Source organism: Mangifera indica, chromosome 2 (genome assembly GCF_011075055.1).
Source record: "Mangifera indica cultivar Alphonso chromosome 2, CATAS_Mindica_2.1, whole genome shotgun sequence".
Lineage (NCBI taxonomy): Eukaryota > Viridiplantae > Streptophyta > Magnoliopsida > Sapindales > Anacardiaceae > Mangifera > Mangifera indica.
The window spans coordinates 4,499,444-4,514,937 of record NC_058138.1 but is presented as its reverse complement, the minus strand read 5'-3'; the positions used below and the strand labels follow the sequence as shown (position 1 = coordinate 4,514,937).

Here is a 15,494-nt window from a genome sequence, read left to right as displayed (position 1 = left end):
GAAAGAGGGGATAAGATAAGGAGAGAGTCCAAACTTGAAGAAGGAAGATCGTAGAAGAAAGAACAAAGTAGATAAAAAGGCGCAGCCCAAAGCTGAGCAGGCTCTGTCTGTCAAATAGTTTGACTGACCTGCCGTGAATATATATTATTCAAAATAATATTATTTTAATTATTTTGATTCAAAATTTTTTATGTTAATAAATTTAGTAAGTCAAACACTCCAAACTTATGTTCAAACTTGGTAATATAAAATTCCTAGATTCAAACATGAGTTTAACTAGGAATGGCAATTTAAACCTGATTTTAGGGGCTCCGACCCTCCCTGACCTTAACGGGGAGGGAATTCCCGATAGAAAAGGGAAAGGGGACAGGGACGGAGATGAAAAAAATCTTCGTAATTGGAGACGGGCTGAGGATGGGGATACATGTGTCCCCTCCCCGCCCCTATCCCTGTCTCTTTATATTAATATATTTATTTAAAATACTAATATATTTTTATAGTTTTAAATTATTTATGTTTTTCAAATTTATTTAGATTTTTGTTGTGCATATTAAAAGAGTTAATATATTATATTTATGATATTTGAAATAGTAAATTAATTTTAATTTTGTTATTTAATATATTTATATTTATTTACAAGGTAAAAAGAATATATTTTTTTTGTAGATACGGGGAGGATTTTCTCCACAGGGACGGAGAGGGGATTTTTCTTTACGGAAAATCATTTTCATCCCCGTAGCAGGGACGGGTCGGGGACAGAGATTGATATCCCCTATGGGGATGGGGATGGGGATTGAGATCCCCTCTCCGCCCCTCCCCGTTGTCATCCCTAGTTTAAACTCATTTAAGACAAATTTTCAAAAACCATAAGTGAACCCATAAGCTCTATAATATCAATAAATTTGCCCAACAATGAGATTTGCCCACAACCTCATTCTAGTAAATGAAATAAACCAAACAATGGCTCGTTATCATAAGTATTAGTATTTTTAAAATCATATCGATAATCAAATTAGTTGTCTTATTGATTTATGATTCGATCGATTCAATCAGATGGATCAATCGATTCCTAAATTATAATGTTTTTATTAAATATTATGAAATATTTATCATATTTTTTAAAATATAAGAATATTTATTTAAACAGAATGACCTAATGTCACTTTTTTAGCCTTTTTCTATTAAAAACATTTGTATAAATATTTAACTTATTTCAACCCACCAAAATCAATTCAATTCAATTATTTTTTTAATTAATATTTGTTTATTTTCAATAACTTTCTGTTTCTAATTAATATTTGTTTATTTCTAATGACAACTATTTAACTTCCAACTAGTTACTCAACCATCATTTTTTAATGTTATCCACTATCATTTTTATTTTTCTTTTTTTTTATAAATATATATATAAAAGACAAAAACCGAACTTTTTTTAGCTGAACCACACTGGACCAAGAGCTAGTTCAAGATTGAGCCAATCAGTCTTGTCTGAGCTGATTTTAATAACATGATAAGTATGACTAGTTGACAAAATTAGAGTCATTTATAATTTTGGATAGGGTTCAAACAATTGGACATAGGACTACGATCGTACCAAACTAAACCAAGTATTGTTTGATTCAAGTTTGACTTGATTATATTTACACAAATCTCAAGTTCATGCTCACCAAGTTAAAAAGTTTCTGGCTTGAGCTCAAGATAAAACAACTAACTTGAGCTTAATTCGAAAATTAAATCTCGTAACTTATATACTCATCAATTATCCACATATTTAAAATCAAACCAACTCAAAACTCAACTCTGCCCGATATAAACCGTGCCATGAGCAGTTTGAAAGCATCTCATCTCACTTGCAGCCCTAATTGGGCTTCTGGGACTCCTCCAACTCCAATCGTGTAATGCCAGATTATCATCACAAAAGTAATCTGAAAGACTCTGAGCTCATCAGGACAATATTAGCAGCTCAAAATGTGTAGGAAAGCTAGTTGATATACAGGAGTCTGGGCATAACAGAAGTAAATGACCAAGCTTAATCTAGTTTCATAACATTAACATCCATAATGCATATATACATGCTCAGAAATTAAAACCAGCATAACTACCAACTAATAAAAAAAAAATTCTTTATAATTCGTGCATAGTCCGACCAAGATGTTAATCAAATCTTCACATTGATGATGAAACACTACTCAAGCGGTTTATCCCAAAAACTTCTTCAATAAAATGTCTTCGCATCGTTCCATAGAAGTTGTTCATGTACCTAACATGTAATAATAAAGTTCAAATGCAGGCATTTGTCAAAATACTAAAGAGAACAAAACGTTATGATGAAGAAGACTTGGCAAGGTAGTGCAAAATTTCTAGGCGAACACAAGAACGGATCCGTTAAACTCAGAACAAAATAATGCTTCATATGAAGCTGAGTTGAAAAAGGTTCAATTTAGTAAGAATTTGATAGAGTAAGAAATCCAGGGATCAATCAGTAATCGCATCACAAAGATATAATGTTACTGTATATTATGAAGTGAAAGTTAAAAAACACATAGAAGGTACCATGAACACCAAAGGCTGAACATACCGAAGCCACAGAAACTTAAGAATCTGCCACAAGGCACAAATTAATAAACCAATAAAAAGGAAACTTAGTTTACAGATAAATATTTGTTTTTGACATATGAAAATAGAGAGACTATCAAGAACTGAAATAGAAAAACAGAGTACCCTATGACAATGAATCATGGCTGAGAGTCGAGAGATCATGGAATTTTGTAACCATTCCCTAAAATTGATTATCTGAAACTGGAATAAACACAGAAACTGCATATAGCAGTCAACTATAAATAAATCAAATTTGCTTGAATCTCATGCTTGATGATCCAGCAAAGAGTAATTTAACTATCTCCAGAACAACCTTGGGGAATGATTATCCAAGAGTTCGCACCCACAACTGGCTAAAGCTTGGATTACGACAAAGAGAGCATCAAGAAAGATGGTGCAGCAAAAGGAGACAATAAGGAACACAGCAAAGCAAATCCATATCCAATTCAAAACGAGCAACAACAACTAATATCTGTAAAAGCATTTGAACATTGAAAATTTACATACAGGAAGTCAGTATATGTACTGTTTTACACCATGTCCTTCTAAATCAGTATTTCCTGTGCTTACATAATCTTGTTAAAAATGTCCTCAATCTAGCTACACAAATCAGATTTCAATTGAAAAAAAATAATCAATACACAGATATTACAATAATACTATGGAATTGCTATCAGAATCATGAAACAACCTATAAATACAAGCAACTCCCCCAGATGCAACTAACATACTATTTTAATATGCTTTTTAAATCTGCACTTTCAATTCTTTCATAATCTTGTTAAAAGTCTTCAATCTAGTCAAACAAATCAGAATTTAATATGGCATTGCTATCACAAAGAAAGAAATGAATCATAAACACAAGTCCACTCCAGCGAATTCATCACAAAAAGTGCTATACAATACACAATTTAAAAAGAAAAAAAAAAAACTGACATTCAGGGAAGAGCCAAGCTGGTGGAGACGAAAAAATCTCATAAGATTCAGGAAATGATACGAGCCACTCATTGCTACCATCATTGAAGTCGAAAATCAAAGTATACATCCCTGGAAAATCATATGTAAGCCCAAAGAAACCAGTTTCACCCATATAAACACAATTTGGTTTTATTCCCAAAAAATCTTTAGCTGAAATAAATAAGCTACCTCCATCAAACAGAAACAATCCTCGACCCTCCAAATCCTTCACTTCAATCCACTCTTACTCTTCTTCATCCAGCCTAAACACATAGAAAATAGAATTCAAAACCACTTTCTCAGCCTTAGCTAGAGAGAAATTTCTGTTATTTCCCAATTTTTTATCACTATTATTACGATTTTCAATCAAATACAATTCACTAGATGTATTTACAAAGCTTTTGTAAGTAAAACGAGTCAACAATGGAGGCAAAGTTTCACCAACCTCCAAAGACTTCGGATCAACACTTAAAATATGCCCATTTGACATCACTACATGAAACTTCTTCTTATAATAGGCAATATCCTCACCAAAACCCAAGTCGACCCATTTCTTATCACAGCTCCTCCAAACCATCAACTCCAAATTCAGAAAAACCATGACTGCTAACTCATCATTATCTGCAGAGACGGCGACTTTTTGAAACAAAATATCCTTCCACCCACTAAACTGCCTCGGATGTTCATCAAAAACCCAATCGATTCTATACCCTTTACTGATTTCCTGCACACGATATTCCAGCAAATTCACTTAGGCAACATTTCAAGAACGTGCTCTTCAAAATGACGGCGAAAGTAGGTGTCCTGGACCCGGGTTTCTCCCTGGCTTGATTTTTCAACTTTGACTGACTATCCACGGAGGGGCGCCGTGGGAAAGGGGTTGAAAGGCATAGACAGTGGATTCGGCAATGACGAGGTGCAAAGGGGGTTCGCAGATTCCTGGGTCATAGTAATAATGAACGGGAGAAAGTTTCGGAGAGGGGAGAGGGACGGCGAAGCGGAACGAGCTGCAGACGGCGCGGAAACGGCTGAGTTCAGTTTGGGTTGGAGGCGTTGCGCGATGTTGAAGAGAATGGGGTCTGGGAGACTGCACCAGTCGAGGGTTACAGAGGCGATGGCCATGAACGGAGGGTAATTTAGACAAAAAATTAAAACGCTAAAAACACTCAGCAGCGTCGGAACAGCAGAGTGCGGACGGAGGACGAAGATAGGGAAAGGGAAAGTTTTCTTAACGAACCACAGAGATGAAGACAATGGGATTTCCCAGACAGGTCCAGGACCGAGCGTTTGTGCGAGTGAGTGTATCAGAAAATATCAGAAATATCACAATTTACCCCTCAAGGTTTGTAGAAAGCAACAACCCAGTGCTACGGATAGTAATAATATATTTACAAAAAAGATATTACTTTACCACAATACTAAGACTGTAAATTGAGCTCGATTCAATTACATTTATGTAAGATTTGAGTCTGAGTTGGGCGAGTTGAGGAGCTGTACGCTTGAATTGAACTTAAAATAGAAGCTGTTGAATTAAGTTTAACTTGAAAAATCATAATTAAATGTATAACTGGTACATGGCCAAAAGACTTGTTCCCACCCAAGGCTTGATATAATCCTAAACTTCCAACATTCAATTTTTAAAAACTCAAACATCCACCTAAAAGTTAATTTCTGTTAAAAATATTAATTAAGATTAGGGGTAAAAATATTATTTAATAAAAAAATTTATTAAATTAAAGTTTTATTACATTTTTCCTCTAGGTCTAAAAACTATCATTTCCCCCCACCTAAGGCTTGAAAATAAACATTTTCCCCTTAGGGTTTGTGGTTTTGTCTTGTTGTTACTTCTCTGATGACCAAAGTCTGCCAACCACCACACTGGTGATCCTCCCTCTCCCAGACGATGATGAATCATCAATTAATCAGAGCTGGATTGACCATTCCTTTGCTCGAAGACAAAAGAGATCTATGCATCACATAGACATATTTCATGAGGCTTTTTTCATATTTGTTTGGTTATGTTTATATTTTATTAATTGTTGATTATGTCTCAAAATGGGTAGAAGCGAAAGCTACCTGTACTGATGACTCTAAAGTTGTTTCAGGTTTCTTTAAATCTAACATATTCAGCAGGTTCAACATTCTAAAGGCCTTAATTAGTGATTAATAAAAGCATTTTTGTAACCGAACAGTGGAGGCGATGCTAAAAAAGTATGGTGTAACACACAAGATTGCTACGTCATACCATCCGCAAACCAGCGAACAAGCTGAGGTTTCAAACTGAGAAATTAAATCTATCATTGAGAAAACCATTGGTCCAATAAGAAAGGATTGGAGGATGCGCTATGGGCATATAGAACAGCATACAAAACGTCAATTGGTATGTCATCGTACAAGTTAGTATTGGGTAACGCTTGTCATCTTCCAGTTGAATTAGAGCATAAAACATATTGGGGCTATCAAGCAATGCAACATGAAGTTTGATAAAAGTGGTGAACATAGGAAATTACAATTGCAAAAATTAGAAGAAATTCGCAATGGCGCTTACAAGAGTTCTAGAATCTATAAGGAGAAAACAAAAGCATTTCATGCCAAAATGATTTCCAGAAAAGAATTTTCAATTGGCCAAAAAGTTCTCCTTTATCATTCAATACTTCGGTTGTTTCCAGGTAAATTATATTCTCGTTGGATTAGACCTTTTGTTGTTACTAACGTTTGTCCTTATGGTGTAGTAGAGATTCAAAGCTTAGCAACCTCGAAAGTATTTAAAGTTAATGACCACAGACTCAAACCTTTTTACGAAGGAGTGCAAATTGCAAATGTCGAAGAAGAGGAGCTGAAAACTCCCATCTACATTGATAAATAGACGAAGGCATTACATCGAGTCGATGACTGTAAACAAAGGCGCTACTTGGGAGGCAACCCAAGCTTTCAATCTTATTTTAATACTTTAATTTTAATTTTTCTGGACAATTGTTTTTAATTTCAGTTGTGTGTCTCAAATTTGATTTTAAATTTCAGTTCTAGGATTTTTTTATGTTTAATTAGCAATTATTTTATGATTTTCAATTAGGTTCATTTTAATTTATTTTTATGTTACTGTTCAAGCATCTTCTTCCTTCTGCCAAGTTCCATTAGCCTTTCGTAAATGTTCACAGAGGAGAAATCTGCATTTTGGTGTTTTGGAACTGGGTCATTCGTTTTTGTCAAAGTCTAGCTCTTGTTTTGTTATTTTATTAAATACAAGGGGTTTATATGATTAAGTGTAATTATAAGGCTAGGGTTATATGTTTCCAGAAATCATATTTGCCAAACCGATGCACCACACTTTCTCTCCACTAAAAACCTAACAGCCTCTTCACCCATTCTACAACGCCATGGTTAGAACCCGCTCACAACATTAAAGACTAGTAAGATCCACCCATCAGAGACCCCCTCACACCAGAGCCGTCATCAGAATTAGACAAATCACCCGTCAATCAAACTCAACAGTTTTCATCCTCTCTTGTACATTCAACGCCTCAATTATCATCTTCCTCACCATCACCTCAACCACGACAAAGTGCCACTACTTTAGCCCATTCTGGTCCACGTTCGTGCACTCGAAAAGGGAAGAAAGTGGAACTCTCCAGTAGCCTAAAGCTTAAACTAGGCAGTTTCAATACCTTCATTGATGAACAAGACCAAAAACGGTATGGGTCTATGTGTGAGTGCAAAATCTACCCTTGTAAGTATGTTCATACTCAAACTCTTGATCAATTAGGCATTCGTAATGAAATTGATAAACTTGTGAATAGGCTGGATTGGAAAAATTATGTATATGTGAACTGTTCTACCTTTATTAAGCTAACCCATGAATTGTATACAACATTTCAATTTAATGATGATGGAGAGTTTCATTTGTTTACCAAGGGAATAGTTGAGTTTAGGATAATGGGGAGACAATATTCATTTTCAATTTCTGAATTTAACATTGCTTTGGGGTTTCTAAAAAAAGAGGATGCAAAGAGTGAGTGATATGTATGTTCCCAATGTGATTATAGTCCTGATTTTAATCCTACTGATTTGTGGCATAAATGGTCGATTGATTCAGCTCTGTACAACCCTAGTGCTTCCAAGAGCTCTTATTTAAAAAGTCTTGTGTTTAAATATTTACAGTAATTCTTGGCTTTTAATTTTTCTGGAAGGAAGGATAGTGCAGGTACTATTTCTAAGGTTGAGTTTTATTTTTTATGGTGTATGGAGCATAATATTCAAGTTAATTTAGGTTTTTGGTTACTCACTTAATTCCAATCAGTGGTCCAGAAGAAAAATAAACTTTTAATCCTTGGTTCTTATATCACTCAATTAGCCATTAATTTGGGTTTATTAGACATTTTTAATCATAACATGCACATTGCTTGTGAGGTGGAACCATTGGATATGACTTGTTTAGATAGGATGAGAAAAGTGACAAAACAAACAAATGACAGTTTCAGTTTCGTGCAACCTGGACTAGTAGTAATGCCTCATTCTAGGCTAAATAGGCAACAAAGAACAACGACAGAAGCATATCCCAGTAGCACCCAACCACGAGTAGACATTTTATCATCTTCCTATGCTCATTCATTCAACAACATAGCGGCACAACTACATACATGTAAACAAAAATTAAACCGCATGGAATGCAATCTGATGGCATTCATCAATTCTTAAGGATTCATGCCACATTATCCTCTATCTCCATAATTCATACTACTGCTTCTTTTCCTCAGATCCAGAGAAGTTTTCTTTCCATTTTCTTTTATATTTCAGTTTCATTATTGTGTGTTTTGTTTAAACATTACGGACAATGTTTGGTTCAAGTATGGGGGAGGGTTTATTTGTGTTTTATTTTTTCTGTTTTCTTTACCTGTCTTCTATTTTTTTTCTAATATGGTCTTATGTTTTGTCCTTTTGTTCTGTTTTTATTCTATTCTGTCTACCTATTCTATTCTTCTGTCTGTTTTTCTATCTTCTTTGTGTTATGTTTATTCTGGTTATGCCTTATTTTGAGCTTTGTTTTGTTTTTGTTGTTGTTTGTTACTGGTTAAAGTTGGTTTTTGTTTTTCATTGATGTGACAGTTGGTGTATTCTTCCCTGATTTTAGTCAACCAAATAGTTTCATTAATTTCATTTTGAATGAATTAAATTATATGCATGTCATAGGATTTAGCTGATTAAGTATGAAAGCAATGCATACTAATTTGTTAGATTAACTAAGGGTATACACTTAAAACAAATTTTGATAATTAAATGATAGAGCTTTGTTTGAAGCTGAGGTGAATTGATTTAACCCGTGAGTTTTGAGCCGAAAAAGATTGAAACATATATATCAATCGATGTTTTCTTTGATAAGTGATATTCTTCTATGTGAATATATCTCTAGAACTTGCTTTGAACTATTTCAAGATTGCATCAATATATGCATGCACGAAAATGATAAAGGCATTCTTGTTTAAACCCTTTAGTTTAAAAAGCCAACCTATTTTAATTTCCCTAGTTAGCCCCTTAAGCCTTACAAAGCCTTGATTCTTTGTGCTAAAACCAAATTACAAACCAAAGCCTTCAAGTAAAAATCTTTACCCAACCATGATTGTTAGCAGGGCATTTAAACTAAATTTTGTTGTTTGGTGAATTTACTATCTTGAAAAATTTAAGTGTAGGGGAAAAAGGAACAAAAAAAAATAAAACACAAATAAACCTTTCCCCACACTTAAACCAAACATTGTCCTCAATGTTGAAACAAAATACACAATAATGAAAACTAAAATTTAAAAGAAAAGGGAAAGAAAACTTCTCTGGATCTGTGGAAAAGGAGCAGCACTTTAAATTATGGAGATAAGGGATAAGGCGGCGTGAATCCTTGAGAATTGAATAATGCCATCAGATTGCGTTCTATACAGTCTAATTTTTGTTCATATCTATGCAAATGTGCCTTTATGTTTTTGAATGAATGAGCATAAGAAGATGATAGAATGTCTACTCATGGTTGGGTATTGTTGGGAACTGCTTCTGCTATTGTTCTCTACTGCCTATTAGGCCTATAATGAGGCATTGTTGCTGGTCCAAGTTGCACAAAACTGAAACTGCCATCCACTTGTTTTGTCACAATTCCCATCCTATCTAAGCAAGTCATATCCAATGGTTCTACCTCACAAGCAATGTGCATGTTATGATTAGAAATATCTAATAAACCCAAATTAATAGCTAATTAAATGATATAAGAACCAAGGATTAAAGGTTTATTTTTCTTCTGGACCACTGATTGGAATTGAGTGAAGAACCAAAAACCTAAATTAACTCGAATAATATGCTTCATACACCATAAAAAATAAAACTCAACCTTAAAAATAGTACCTGTACTATCCCTTCTTCCGAAAAAATTAAAAGCCAATAAACGTTGTAAATATTTAAACACAGGACTTTTTAAATAAGAACTCTTGAAAGCACTAGGATTGTACGGAGCAGAATCAATTGACCATTCATTCCACAAATCAACAGGATTAAATTCAGGACTGTAATCACATTGTGAATGTACATATCGCTCACTCTTTGCATCCTCTTTTTTCAAAAACCTCAAAGCCATGTTAAATTTAGAAATTGAAAACGACCATTCTCTCCCCATTATCCTAAACTCAACTATTCATTTAGTAAACAAATCAAACTCTTCATTATCATTAAATTGAAATGTTGTATAAAATTCACGGGTTAGCTCAATAAAGGCAGAGCAATTCACATATACATAATTTTTCCAATCCAGCCTATTCACAAGCTCATCAATTTCATTACGAATGCCCAATTGATCAAGAGTTTGAATATGAACATACTTATAGGGGTAGATTTTTCGCTCACATATAGACCCATACCGTTGTTGGTCTTGTTCATCAATGAAGGTATTGAAGTCGCCTAGTTTAAGCTTTAGGCTACTAGAGAGTTCCACTTTTTTCCTTTTTCAAGTGCCCGAACGTAGACCAAAATGGGCTGAAGTAGTGGCATTTTGTCGTGGCCAAGGTGATGGTGAGAAAGATGATGATTGAGGCGTCAAATATGTAGGAAAGGGTGAAGACTGTTAAGTTTGATTAATGGGGGATTCTTCGAATTCAGATGATGGCTCTGGTGTAGGGGGTTTCCGATAGGTGGATCTTGCTGATCTTTGATACTATGAGCGGGTTTTGACCATGGCGTTGCAGAATGAGGATAGTGGCTGTTAAGGCTTAAGTGGGAGAGAAAGTGCAGTTTGACGGTGGTGGCAAATATGATTTCATATAACCCAACATTATACTTGCACTTAAGTATATGTGCCCCTTATGTTTAACAGAATAACAAAGCAAGAGCTAGACTTTGACAGAAAGACATGCCCCACTTCCAAAACACTAAAATGCAGATTGCTCCCTCGTGAACATTTACAGAAGGCTAATTGGAACCTGACAAAAGAAAAATGATGATTGAACAGTAAAAAATAATTAATTAATTAAAACGAAAAAATAATTATAAAAATAATTACTAATTAAACATCAAAGATCCTAAAAATTAATTTTAAAATCAAAATTGAATCACATAAACTGAAATTAAAAGCAAAGTCTAGAAAATTAAAATTGAAGTATGAATTAAAATAAGATTGAAAACTTGGGTTGCCTCCTAAGTAGCGCCTTTGTTTACTATCATCGGCTTGACGTAATGCCTCCATCTATTTATCAATATAGACGGGATCTGTCAGCTCCACTTGTTCAGCATTTGTAATTTGCACTCCTTCATAAAAAGGTTTGAGTTTGTGGTTATTAACTTTAAACACTTTCAAGGTCGCTAAGCTTTATATCTCTATTGCACCATGAGGAAAAACATTAGTAACAACAAAAGGTCCAATCCAACGAGATCGCAATTTACCTGGAAACAACCGAAGTCTTGAATGATAAAGGAGAACTTTTTAGCCAACTGAAAATTCTTTTCTGGAGATCATTTTGTCATGAAATGTTTTTGTTTTCTCCTTATAAATTCTAGAACTCTCATAAGCGTCATTGTGAATTTTTTTTAATTCTTGCAACTGTAATTTCCTATGTTCACCACTCTCATCCAACTTCATGTTACAATGCTTAATAACCCGATATGTTTTATGTTCTAATTCCACTGGAAGATAGCAGGCTTTACCAAATACTAACTTGTACAGTGACATACCAATTGGCATTTTGTACGTTGTTCTATACGTCTATAGTGCATCCTCCAAACGCAAACTCCAATCTTTTCTAGTTGGACCAACGGTTTTCTTAATGATAGATTTAATTTCTCGGTTTGAAACCTCAGCTTGTCCGCTAGTTTGTAGATGGTACGATGTAGCAATATTGTGTGTTACACCATACTTTTTCAGCAATGCCTCCACTATTCAAGGAGCCGAAGACCTCCCTAAATCAGCCAAGAATGGCTGCCCTCAAACCAAAACCCTAATACATTTTTTCCTTTCTCCTTTTGAAACTTAAAACACATATTTATAATAAAGAGTGACCGTTGGATTGAGGACAAGTGTCCCAATCCTAACAGATGATCCTACAAAGAGTAATTTAACTATCTCCAGAACAACCTTGAGGAATGATTATCCAAGAGTTCGCACCCACAACTGGGTAAAGCTTGGATTACGACAAAGGGAGCATCAAGAAAGATGGTGTAGCAAAAGGAGACAATAAGGAACACAGCAAAGCAAATCCATATCCGACTGAAAACAAGCAACAACAAGTAATATCTGTAAAAAGCATTTGAACATTGAAAATTTACATGCAGGAAATCAGTATATGTACTGTTTTACACCATGTCCTTCTAAATCAGTATTTCCTGTGCTTACATAATCTTGTTAAAAATGTCCTCAATCTAGCTACACAAATCAGATTTCAATTAAAAAATAATAATCAATACACATATATTACAATAATACTATGGAATTGCTATCAGAATCATGAAACAACCTATAAATACAAGCAACTCCCCCAGATGCGACTAACATACTATTTTAATATGCTTTTTAAATCTGCACTTTCAACGCTTACATAATCTCATTAAAAATCTTCAATCTAGTCAAACAAATCAGAATTTAATATGGCATTGCTATCACAAATAAAGAAATGAACCATAAACACAAGTCCACTCCACCGAATTCATCACAGAAAGTACTATACAATACACAATTTAAAAAGCAAAAAAAACTTACATTCAGGGAAGAGCCAAGCTGGTGGAGACCAAAAAATCTCATAAGATTCAGGAAATGATACGAGCCACTCATTGCTACCGTCATTGAAGTCGAAAATCAAAGCATACATCCCTGGAAAATCATATGTAACCCCAAAGAAACAAGTTTCACCCATATAAACACAATTTGGTTTTATTCCCAAAAAATCTTTAGCCGAAAAAAAAAAGCTACCACCATCAAACAGAAACAATGCTCGACACTCCAAATCCTTCACCTCAATCCACTCTTACTCTTCTTCATCAAGCTTAAACACATAGAAAATAGAATTCAAAACCACTTTCTCAACCTCAGCTGGAGAGAAATTTCTCTTATTTCCCATTTTCTTTTTTATCACTACTACTACGATTTTCAATCAAACACAATTCACTAGATGTATTTACAAAGCTTTTGCAATTAAAACGAGTCAACAATGGAGGCAAAGGTTCACTAACCTCCAAAGACTTCAGATCAACACTTAAAATATGCCCATTTGACATCACTACACGAAACTGCTTCTTATAATAAACAATATCCTGAACATCAACATCACCAAAACCCAAGTCGACCCATTTCTAATTAGAGCTCCTCCAAACCATTAGCTCCAAATTCAGAAAAGCCATAACTGCTAACTCATCATTATCTGCAGAGACGGCAACTTTTGCAACAAAATATATTTCCACCCGCTAAACTGTCTCGAATGTTCATCCGGAACTCAGCCAATTCTATGCCCTTTACCGATTTCCTGCACACGATATTCAAGAACGTGTTCTTCAAAATGGCGGCGAGACGGGTTTTCCCCTGGCTTGATTTTTCAACTTTGAATATCCACGGATGGGCCTTGTGGGAAAGGGGGTTGCAAGGCATAGACAGTGTATTCGGCAATGACGAGGTGCAAAGGAGGGTCGGAGATTCCGGGGTCATAGAAATAATGAACGGGAGAAAGTTTCGGAGAGGGGAGAGGGATGGCGAAGCGGAACGATGTTGAAGAGAATGGGGTTTGGAGGCATTGCGCGATGTTGAAGAGAATGGGGTCTGGGAGACTGCAACAGTCGGGGTTTGCAGGGGCGGTGGCCATGGATGGAGGGTAATTTGGTAAAAAAAAAAAACGCTAAAAACACTCAGCAGAGTGCGGACGGAGGAAGAAGAAAGGGAAAGGTCTTAATGAATCACAGAGATGAAGATAATGGGATTTCCCAGAGATGTCCAGGTCCCAGTGTCGGTGCAAATGACTATCAGAAAATATCAGAAATATGACAACTTACTCCTCAAGGTTTGTGGAAAGTACAGGACACCCCAGTGTTACGGATAATAATAATATATTTACAAAAATGATATTACTTTACCATGACACCAAGCAAGACTGTAAGTTGAGCATTATTATATTTGAACTCAATTCAATTTGGATTTATTGCTGAGCTCAGCTCAGAAGTTGTAAGCTTGAATTAAACTTAAAGTGGGAAACTATTGAATTAAGTTTAACTTGAAAAATTATAATTAAACGACTGTGTTTGATGTCTTTATACCTTTTTAAAACCTTGAAAATGAAATATCAACTTCAAATATATTAGGATATTATCGTTTCTTTTATTCTCCGGTGATTAAAATTAATAAACTTTATTTATATGTAATATTAAATGGTATTATAAATTGAGAATACCCTTCGAAATAAACAAATTGAAATATTATCATGTGATTAAATCATTTAATTATGCTTAATCATATAATAATATGTTAATTTGTTTGAATATATTTCTAATCACTCGTTTATACATAAAATATTATTATTCTAATATTCTACTATATAAAGACATTTTTACCTTTTACTATAATTATTATTCTAATATAAAGACATTTTAGCAATTATGATATATTACATTTTAGTGTTTAAATTTAAAATTTTCATATTAAAGCTTATTTAGATGTAGAAGCGAATTCAATTGAATTTGAATTCGAGTTTGAATTATGTTTATTGATGAAATTGAGGATATATAATTTATAGATGACATAACACTTAGGGGTCGTTTGGTTCCAGTTTTTTAAGATTACTTTGGTAATCTATTTTTTATTCCCTTGTTTGGTTTGTCAGTAATAAAAGATTACAATCATCTTCTATTACCAATGTTGACATAGCAAGTAATATAGGCGATAGTCTGATTACTACCTTCACCTTAGGTATTTAAAGATTACCAAAGTAATATTTGATTTTGTTATAATTATATTATTATTTATTAATTTTTTGAGACAAAAATAAATTTATTTTTAATTAATATGACAAATGATATAAAAAAATATTTTAAAATAATTATATTCAAGGACATTTAAGTAAAATAATTTACTAGTAATCTTTTATTACCTTTAACCAAACACAATAATTATTTATATCTACCAAATTTTATCAAACATAGTAATCATTTATACCCAGTAATCTATCTTTAAGGTAATCTTTCTATTTTGATAATAAAATATTACCCAAATCAAAAGCCCCCTTAAAGTAACATTAATTCTCTACCCTCTTTGTTTTACAATTAAATTAATGTATTGTTCTATATGATTACAGATTGTTCAAAATTATTGGAAAGACACCCTCCGAAGCATTGGTAGCAAATTGCAAAATCATATGATAAGTGTGTGGTATTAGATGAGGTTATATATGATATCAATCAAAATTTAGAGTGACAAAATTTGACTGATATTATATATGAAGGAC

General features: G+C 34.0%; 1 long non-coding RNA gene and 1 pseudogene across 3 annotated transcripts; both read right to left on the bottom strand.

Moving 5' to 3' along the window:
- Nucleotides 1-1,591: 1,591 nt before the first annotated feature.
- Nucleotides 1,592-6,485, bottom strand: LOC123208866 (annotated as a pseudogene).
- Nucleotides 1,592-14,116, bottom strand: LOC123208867. 3 transcript variants are annotated; one of them, XR_006500851.1, is made up of 2 exons: nt 12,770-14,116; nt 1,592-2,000 (listed from the first exon to the last, which is right to left on the bottom strand). It is a non-coding gene; the product is annotated as an uncharacterized LOC123208867 (long non-coding RNA). The 3 variants fall into 3 exon arrangements; XR_006500853.1 differs by having other exon boundaries at nt 1,592-1,925; XR_006500852.1 differs by lacking the exon at nt 1,592-2,000 and adding an exon at nt 10,204-11,000.
- Between the last annotated feature and the right edge of the window lie 1,378 nt (nt 14,117-15,494).